General features: G+C 45.5%; 1 pseudogene; it reads right to left on the reverse strand.

The window, feature by feature from the left end:
* Positions 1-376: 376 nt before the first annotated feature.
* Positions 377-494, reverse strand: LOC126420265 (5S ribosomal RNA; annotated as a pseudogene).
* Between the last annotated feature and the right edge of the window lie 10400 nt (positions 495-10894).

Raw genomic sequence — 10894 nt, forward strand, 5'->3', positions numbered from 1 at the left:
ACTCAACTGCTGTGGTCAACAGTCCCCTAGAACTTAGAACTACTTAAACCTAACTAACCTAAGGACATCACACACATCCATGGCCGACCGCGGTGGTCTCGCGGTTCTAGGCGCGCAGTCCGGAACCGCGCGACTGCTACGGTCGCAGGTTCGAATCCTGCCTCGGGCATGGATGTGTGTGATGTCCATAGGTTAGTTAGGTTTAAGTAGTTCTAAGTTCTAGGGGACTGATGACCACAGCTGTTAAGTCCCATAGTGCTCAGGGCCATTTGAACCATTTGATCACATCCATGCCCGAGGCAGGATTCGAACCTGCGACCGTAGCAGTCGCACGGTCCCGGACTGCGCGCCTAGAACCGGGAGACCACCGCGGCCGGCCCAACAGCGCTCGGCAGACCGGATGGTCACCCATCCAAGTGCTAGTCCAGGCCAACAGCGCTCAACTTCGGTGATCTGACGGGAACCGGTGTTACTACTGCGGCAAGGCCGTTGGCGGGTGGTCAGATCATTCACCCCGAATGTTCTTCAGGCCAACCGCGAACAATAGTAGTCCGATGATGTGGTTCAAAATGGCTCTGAGCGCTATGGGACTCAACTGCTGAGGTCATTAGTGCCCTAGAACTTAGAACTAGTTAAACCTAACTAACCTAAGGACATCACAAACATCCATGCCCGAGGCAGGATTCGAACCTGCGACCGTAGCGGTCTTGCGGTTCCAGACTGCAGCGCCTTTAACCGCACGGCCACTTCGGCCGGCCCGATGATGTGGTATCCTTAAATATTCTCCATCGTTTCCATAGTTATTTGGGAATATGACATCGATGAAAGGCTGCAAATAGTCTCCATGTAGGCGAGCATAGTCATTTCCAGTCAACGATCGGCTCAGTTGCACCAGAGGACCCAGTCCATTCCATGTAAACACAGAAACACAGCCCACACCATTATGGAGCCACCAACAGCTTGCACAGAGCCTTATTGACCGTTTCATGGCTAGCATCAGCTCTTACCAACTGAAATCGGGACTCATATCACCAGGCCACGGTTTTCCTGCCGTCTAGGCTCCAACCCATTATGGTCACGAGCGCAGGAGGGGCGTTGCAGGCGATGTCGACCGTGCTGTTAGCAATGGCACTCACGCAAGTCGTCTACTTTCGTAACCCACTAACGCCAAATTTTCCCACATTGCCCCAACGGATGCGTTCGTCGTACGTCCCACGTTGATTTTTGCGCATATTTCACGCAGTGTTGCTTGTCTCTTGATACTGACAACTCAACGCCAACGCCGCTGTTCTCAGTCGTTAATTGAAGGCCATCTGCCACTGCGTTGTCCGTGGTGAAAGGTGATGTCTGTAATGTGCTATTCTCAGCACGCTCTCGACACTGTGGATCTCGGAATATTGAATTCCCTAACGATTTCTGAAATTGAATATCCCATACGCCTAACTCCAAGTACCACTCCGCGTTTAATGTCTGTTCATTCCCGTCGTGCGGCCATACAACTTCATCTACATACATACACCACAATCCACCATACGGTGCGTGGCGGAGGGTACCTCGTACCATAACTAGCATCTTCTCTCCCTGTTCCACTCCCAAACAGAACGAGGGAAAAATGACTGCCTATATGCCTCTGTACGAGCCCTAATCTCTCTTATCTTATGTTGTCTTTCCGCGAAATATAAGTTGGCTGTAGTCCGCCTCAAATGCTGGTTCTCTAAATTTCCTCAGTAGCGATTCACGAAAAGAACGCCTCCTTTCCTCCAGAGAATCCCACCCGAGTTCCTGAAGCATTTCCGTAACACTCGCGTGATGATCAAACCTACCAGTAACAAATCTAGCAGCCTGCCTCTGAATTGCTTCTATGTCCTCCCTCAAACCGACCTAATAGGGATCCCAAATGCTCGAGCAGTACTGAAGAATAGGTCTTATTAGTGTTTTATAAGCGGTCTCCTTTACAGATGAACCACATCTTCCCAAAATTCTACCAATGAACCGAAGACGACTATCCGCCTTCCCCACAACTGCCATTACATGCTTGTCCCACTTCATATCGCTCTGCAATGTTACGCCCAAATATTTAATCGGCGTGACTGTGTCAAGCGCTACACTACTGATGGAGTATTCAAACATTACGGGATTCTTTTTCCTATTCATCTGCATTAATTTACATTGATCTATAGTTAGAGTTAGCTGCCGTTCTTTATACCAATCACAAATCCTGTCCTAGTCATCTTGTATCCTCCTACAGTCACTCAGCGACGATACCTTCCCGTACACCACAGCATCATCAGCAAATAGCCACACATTGCTATCCACTCTATCCAAAAGATCATTTATGTAGATAGAAAACAACAGCGGACCTACCACACTTCCCTTGGGCACTCCAGATGATACCCTCACCTCCGATGAACACTCACCATCGAGGACAACGTACTGGGTTCTATTACTTAGGAACCAATCCCATATGCTCGTACCATAGTTAGGAGCCTGCAGTGGGGCATCGAATCAAACGCTTTCCGGAAGTCAAGGAACATGGCATCCGTCTGATACCCTTCATCCATGGTCCGCAAGATATCATGCGAAAAAAGGACGAGTTGCGTTTCGCAGGAGCGATGCTTTCTAAAGCCGTGCTGATGCATGGACAGCAACTTCTCTGTCTCAAGGAAATTCATTATATTCGAACTGAGAATATGTTCGAGAATACCGCAACAAACCGGTGTTAAGGATATTGGTCTGTAATTTTGAGGATCCGTCCTTCTACCCTTCTTATATACAGGCGTCACCTGCGCTTTTTTCCAGTCGCTCGGGAATTTACGTGGGGGAGGAGATTCGTGACAAATGCAAGCTAAGTAAGCAACCAATGCAGTAGAGTACTCTCTGTAAAACCACGTCGGAAACTTTTTCACATGAATCACGTCAGTACAAATGACAGCTGCGCAACTGCACTGCCCTTTTATACGTTGTGTTCGCGATACTACCGCCGTGTGTGTGTGTGTGTGTGTGTGTGTGTGTGTGTGTGTGTGTGTGCATATCGCTATCCGATGACTTGTGTCACCTCGGAGCGTATTGCGTTGCAGCGGCAAGAAACGTGCCTTGCATCAAAGCCCGCTAAATGTCGCCGCTGCACTTCAGTTTACTCGACTTAAAAAGGAGTACGTTCCTTATGTTCGGGGATATAAGAACTTTGTTCACATTTTATAAAAGGAAATACAGAAGATAGAACGGAAATGCTGTTGCTTACACTTCATGCAACAAAATTTAATGCGAAAGGGTGCTTTATTAAAACAAATAACTACGTTAGAACTTTGCATAATCTCTTTACACAGTCGGAACAATGTAATTGCAGAAAGAAATACAGCTCACTAGTGAAAACATTATCAGATGTGAACAATGCGCTCACGCATCGCGCTCAAATTGTAAGTAGGCTGTTTAGGTTTTTATGTTGGTAACGCCACGTAATGTTTTCATGTTGGTAACACCATGTAGCGCTCTGTATGAAAATCACTGACTGTTCTGTGTGCAATCTGTGGCTGGTTGGCATTGTTGGAATATTCGCTATTGTAGTGTTGGGCAGTTGGATGGTAACAGCGTGTAGCGCTGTGCCGCCAGCAGTGGTGCATGTGGGGAGAGAAATGAGGCAATTCTGACGTTACGGCTAATAATGGAAGCAAGGCTAAAGAAAAATCAAGACACTTCCATAGGATTTGTCGACCTGGAAAAAGCGTTCGACAATATAAAATGGTGCAAGCTGTTCGAGATTCTGAAAAAAGTAGGGGTAAGCTATAGGGAGAGACGGGTCATATACAATATGTACAACAACCAAGAGGGAATAATAAGAGTGGACGATCAAGAACGAAGTGCTCGTATTAAGAAGGGTGTAAGACAAGGCTGTAGCCTTTCGCCCCTTTCGCCCCTACTCTTCAATCTGTACATCGAGGAAGCAGTGATGGAAATGAAAGAAAGGTTCAGGAGTGGAATTAAAATACAAGGTGAAAGGATATCAATGTTACGATTCGCTGATGACATTGCTATCCTGAGTGAAAGTGAAGAAGAATTAAATGATCTGCTGAACGGAATGAACAGTCTAATGAGTACACAGTATGGTTTGAGAGTAAATCGGAGAAAGACGAAGGTAATGAGAAGTAGAAATTAGAACAGCGAGAAACTCAACATCAGGATTGATGGTCACGAAGTCAATGAAGTTAAGGAATTCTGCTACCTAGGCAGTAAAATAACCAATGACGGACGGAGCAAGGAGGACATCAAAAGCAGTCTCGCTATGGCAAAAAAGGTATTTCTGGCCAAGAGAAGTCTACTAATATCAAATACCGGCCCTAATTTGAAGAAGAAATTTCTGAGGATGTACGTCTGGAATGGTTCAAATGGCTCTGAGCACTATGGGACTCATTAATCCCCTAGAACTTAGAACTACTTAAACCTAACTAACCTAAGGACATCACACACACCCATGCCCGAGGCAGGATTCGAACCTGCGACCGTAGCAGCAGCGCGGTTCCGGACTGGAGCGCCTAGAACCGCACGGCCACCGCGGTCGGCTTTACGTCTGGAGTACAGCATTGTATGGTAGTGAAACATGGACTGTGGGAAAACCGAAACAGAAGATGTGGTGCTATAGACGAATGTTGAAAATTAGGTGGACTGATAAGGTAAGGAATGAGGAGGTTCTACGCAGAATCGGAGAGGAAAGGGATATGTGGAAAACACTGATAAAGAGAAGGGACAGGATGATAGGACATCTGCTAAGACATGAGGGAATGACTTCCATGGTACTAGAGGGAGCTGGAGAGGGCAAAAACTGTAGAGGAAGACAGAGATTGGAATACGTCAAGCAAATAATTGAGGACATAGGTTGCAAGTGCTACTCTGAGATGAAGAGGTTAGCACAGGAAAGGAATTCGTGGCGGGCCGCATCAAACCAGTCAGTAGACTGATGACCAAAAAAAAAAATTGGCACTCACTGTATTGCAGGAGTTCGAGTAACGAAGATTTTTCTGAGGTAAGTGATTCATGAAAGGTATAGGTTATTGTTAGTCAGGGCCATTCTTTTGTAGGGATTATTGAAAGTCAGATTGCGTTGCGCTATAAAAATATTGTGTGTCAGTTTAGTGATGATCAGAATAAGTAAAGAGAGAAATGTCTGAGTACGTTCAGTTTTGCTCAGCTGTTTGAAAATCAAATAACGTAAGAGGTTTACCAGCACTGTCATTCTTAAATTTTCTAAGGGGTTGTTTCAACCCGACGGCAGCTCGCACTAAACCACTGGTACAACAGTAAAATGGACACCACAGCATTCCTTCGTGTACCCATTACTAAAGTCACGCTTACTGCATGCCTCAGGAAGCATCGTATCAGCCGATCTCTCCTGTACGTCAAATTGTGCTACATATTTGCTTTCAGCCCAATTCGATTCAGTACCTCCGCATGAGTTATTCGATATACCTATCTAATGTTCAGCAGTCTACTCCAATATCACATTTTGGAAACTTCACTGTCTTCTTCTCGAAAGCGTTTATCGTGCACTTTTCACATCCGTACAAGCTAAGCCCCACACCTTCAGAAAAGACTTCCTAACACTTCAATTTATAGTAAATACTGACAAGTTTCACTTCATCAGGAATAACTTTTTTGCTATTGCCAGTTTGCATTATATATCCTCTCTAGTTCGGCTATCATCATTTATTTTACTGCTCAGATAGCAAATCTCAAAATTTACCTAGTTCTTCTAGTGTATTTCCTGTTCATAATCCCTCAGGATCACCTAATGTAGTGCGACGACATTCCGTTACCCTTCTTTTACTTCTATGATTGTTCATCTTCTCTTTTCAAGGACACTAAGCATTCCATTCAGCTTTTCGTCCAAGTCCTTTGCCGTCAGTGACCAATTGTCATCGGCACGCCTCAGTTATTATTCCTTTTTCCCTGAACTTTAATTATCCGCATCACGATTCACAAGAAGAACCCGAAGGAAATATACGTCACACACGGAAGAGGTCACTGGCACAACACACTATCGGTCTACTCTTGAGTGTTGTCCGTCATTGTAGGTAAATTAAGAAGTGGATTAGTACAAGATATGCAAAGGAGAGGTGCACAGTTCACCGCGGTTTGTTTAAACATCGTGAACGTACAACAGAAATGCTCAAAGAACTGCAACGCGAGAGGTGACAATGCAGGCGATGTACGTCACTTAGAGACCAGATCGCGAATTTCCGCGGGCCCCCGATTCTGAACGAGTCACAAACCATACCGCTTCATTCAACGTCTCTCTCTCTCTCTCTCTCTCTCTCTCTCTCTCTCTCTCGCGTAAGTACCATCATATAAACTTAAGGAAATTCGCGCCCATATTGAGGGGTCAGGATAGTGTTGTTTCGCATCTAGCGCACATTCTGCGAATGCAGTAGAAAGCGGGTGGCGGGAGGGAAGTGGGGGCTGGTAGGTGCGATACACTCGTACAGGGCTATTACAAATGATTGAAGCGATTTCATAAATTCACTGTAGCTCCATTCATTGACATATGGTCACGACACACTATAGATACGTAGAAAAACTCATAAAGTTTTGTTCGGCTGAAGCCGCACTTCAGGTTTCTGCCGTCAGAGCGCTCGAGAGCGCAGTGAGACAAAATGGCGACAGGAGCCGAGAAAGCGTATGTCGTGCTTGAAATGCACTCACATCAGTCAGTCATAACAGTGCCACGACACTTCAGGACGAAGTTCAACAAAGATCCACCAACTGCTAACTCCATTCGGCGATGGTATGCGCAGTTTAAAGCTTCTGGATGCCTCTGTAGGGGGAAATCAACGGGTCGGCCTGCAGTGAGCGAAGAAACGGTTGAACGCGTGCGGGTAAGTTTCACGCGTAGCCCACGGAAAATTGGCTCATGCCACAACTGGAGACCGACAGCGCCGACTTCATCTTTCAACAGGATGGTGCTCCACCGCACTTCCATCACGATGTTCGGCATTTCTTAAACAGGAGATTGGAAAACCGATGGAGCGGTCGTGGTGGAGATCATGATCAGCAATTCATGTCACGGCCTCCACGCTCTCCCGACTTAACCCCATGCGATTTCTTTCTGTGGGGTTATGTGAAAGATTCAGTGTTTAAACCTCCTCTACCAAGAAACGTGCTTTCGAACTCATTGATGGGGACATGCTGCGCCGAGTGTGGGAGGAACTTGATTATCGGCTTGATGTCTGCCGAATCACTAAAGGGGCACATATCGAACATTTGTGAATGCCTAAAAAAACTTTTTGAGTTTTTGTATGTGTGTGCAAAGCATTGTGAAAATATCTCAAATAATAAAGGTATTGTAGAGCTGTGAAATCGCTTCAATCATTTGTAATAACCCTGTACTCTAAGTGCCCTCCAGCGCACACTGCACTGGCTTGTGCCTGACTACACATGTACATAATAATTAAGTCAGGCGACTGAGAAAGTAGTGGTCTCGTAAAATGGTTTCCGTGACTACAGCTGTTACTCTTCCTTCCGTAATCGTAGTTGCCAGCGAAAATAACGGCATGAGTATACATACTGTGGCAGATATTGCACTTAGCTTCACAGCTGGAAGGTATTTCCACTGTACGCTTCTCTCGATATTCCCTATATCTACGCACGCGCAGCGGAAATAAACAGTACAAAAAGATAGTCATTGTACCATTTTACATACTTGCATTTCTCTTTTCCTGCGTTTTGTGACGCAGCTGTGAATCCTCTTCCTTGTGGTCAACTCGTTTAGAATAGCTTTGGGCATGGCAGCTGTATACGACTGTTTTGCTTATAAATGTACCGTAATACTGGTTTCGTTGATGCTCTGTCTTCCAGGCACCTATCTACATCTACATCTACATCTATACTCCGCGAGCCACCTTACGGTGTGTGGCGGAGGGTACTTATTGTACCACTATCTGATCCCCCCTTCCCTGTTCCAGTCACGAATTGTGCGTGGGAAGAACGACTGCTTGTAAGTCTCCGTATTTGCTCTAATTTCTCGGATCTTTTCGTTGTGATCATTACGCGAGATATATGTGGGCGGTAGTAATATGTTGCCCATCTCTTCCCGGAATGTGCTCTCTCGTAATTTCGATAATAAACCTCTCCGTATTGCGTAACGCCTTTCTTGAAGTGTCCGCCACTGGAGCTTGTTCAGCATCTCCGTAACGCTCTCGCGCTGACTAAATGTCCCCATGACGAATCGCGCTGCTTTTCGCTGGATCATGTCTATAAAGACCACCATCCACATTGATGACAGTGATCTTCGTACAGGAGATGACGACCTTCATTAATTTTGTCCCGTTTGTTTCGGAAAGTTTGTCTTCTATTATCACCTTTGACAAACAGTTTTCACATACGTTTATTTGGTTCAAATGGCTCTGAGGTACTATGGGACTTAACATCTGAGGTCATTAGTCGCCTAGAACTTAGACCTACTTAAACCTAACTAACCTAAGGACGTCACACACATCCATTGCCCGAGGCAGGATTCGAACCTGCGACAGTAGCGGTCGCCCGGTTCCAGACTGAAGCGCCTAGAATTGCTCGGTCACAACGGTCGGCTTAAGTTTATTTCGTATCATCCAACAGGTAAGTGGGTACGCACAATTTGCTCTCGTTGGAAGTGTGTAAGATCCGATATGACAGACGACATATGTGCTATCGTGGCGGTACTGCTCTGGAGAGGCTGTGGAACCAGAAGAAGAGGAAAGGCAACAACACAGGGATACTGATAACACGGGTGGAAATCTCGGGAAATGAGCTGTTTGTATCATTACGTTGACAATGTTTTTTTACTCGCCTGTACAATGTGGAAGAACGGATCATAGTTATACGCAGTATCTGGGCGTGACTGGACGTGTACCAAATGACTGGCAAGTAGCGGAAGTCACTCTTGGTAGCAAAATAAATAAATAAATAAAAGAACGTACGCGCACTATTATAGAAAAATATCGCTGAATACGTCCGTTACAAGATCCTGCATCGAACATTATGACGTTCCTGGAGGATTCTCAAAGAAAAAAAAAAACATGTGCTATTAAGACTGATTGCCTGTGCTAATGTGGGAAAGAGTGCAAGAGAGGGGATGTGATCTTATGTAACTTTTTAGGATATCTGCATTTTATACGTTTTACTCGTAATCATCTCATGCAGTTACTGTAAGGCAGCTGATAACCACGACCTTGAGCTCCTAAACAAACGACAACAACATCACAGAAATAATTTGCGATTCCAAATAATCAGCCACAGCCATATCTATCAGCATACGCGTAAAAGATACATTGAGCTTGCTTTTAATAAAGCGGTAGCACACCCGCTGAGTCCATAGGACTGAGCTGATCAGCTTACCGAAGGAGATGTTATACACCGAGAGAAGATAGCATGGTGTATATTTGCACTCCACGTTTACACTCCGCAGCCGCTTTACGGTAAGAGGCATAGCTCCCAACCAGCTGTCGCATATCCCACAGCGCATCCTGAAATAGCGATTGTTACTAACCTTCTGTTTGGGCTCATATTTCGTTTCAGAAGTAGCGGATCTGCCGCCTCTATATTAACATTCCGCCCGTAGCGTAGTACTGTGCGCCAAGCTTGTGAGAGTCACACCCGATGCCGATATACATGTATCGTACGACGATATCAACAGTGCGCATTTTATAGTTTTTTTATCAACATATGTATACGTGTGGATTGCCTTCTGTGCTTTGACTTCATGTAATGCGACATGGCTCTTTCCATAAGATCAGATGATGGCAGCATAAGACCGGTCATCTTGGAACAATAAAAGTTTCTATACTCCTATCGCGACGTACGAAGTGTGCTCATTTCCAACCACATAAGCCGCCGGACAGCACAACATGTGTACTTTACTTTCAGATAAATCATTCAAAACCTGAATTTATATTGTATTTTAACAATTTTCTGTTTATTAGAAACGCTTTCCTTGCTATTGACAGTCCGCAGCCGGCCGATGTGGCCGAGCGGTTCTAGGCGCTTCAGTCTGGAATGGCGCGACCGCTACGGACGCAGTTTCGAATCGTGCCTTGGGCATGGATGTGTGTGATGTCCTTAGGTTAGTTAGGTTTAAGTAGTTCTAAGTTCTAGGGGACTGATGACCTCAGATGTTAAGTCCCATAGTGCTCAGAGCCATTTGAACTATTTTTGACAGTCCGCAATTTTATTTTCTGTTTACTTCTGCTAACGCTTGTTATTTTGCTGCACAAACTTTAGCGCTAATCTACTACTTCTAGTATCTCATTTCCTTTTGGGCTCGACGTCGCCTTATTTAGTTGGGTAATATTCCATCACCCCTGCTCTCCTTTTATTGTCAGTCACCTCATACCTCCGTTTACCAGACTACACTTTCGTTGCGTGATCTTCCAAGCGCTTTGCAGTCCGCGACAAATTTCATATTTTAATATGTTTTCCTACAGTTTTTTGCCTTCTGTCCCCATCCTCCAGTACCGCGAAAGTCACTCCCTGTTACTGTGGACGTGGTGATTTAATAGATGAGGCACTACACACCGGTCTTGATGATCCAAGATTCATACCCGGAAAAGGCGCGGATATTTTTTCTCGTTCCAGTCTCTCCACGACGGTCCCAGCTGCACTCACCCGGCAACGAAATACGTACGCGTGATCTTTCCCGGGGGTTGAAGAGCGGTAAGGACGCTCGGCTCACCTTCCCCCGACCCCCCTCCTCTCCCAGTGCCAAGACGAAGAATGGTCGCACTTGGTACCTAGGCCAGTACCCCGGAGATAGATTTTACTTCACCTTTTTTGAATTGAGTGCATTCTCTTTCCTGTCTGATGCTATCCATACATTCCTTTTTCCTCCGATTCACCGTCGAAGCTACTCATTTCTCGAGTTACCTCCCCT

This window comes from Schistocerca serialis, chromosome 9 (assembly GCF_023864345.2).
Source record: "Schistocerca serialis cubense isolate TAMUIC-IGC-003099 chromosome 9, iqSchSeri2.2, whole genome shotgun sequence".
NCBI lineage: Eukaryota > Metazoa > Arthropoda > Insecta > Orthoptera > Acrididae > Schistocerca > Schistocerca serialis.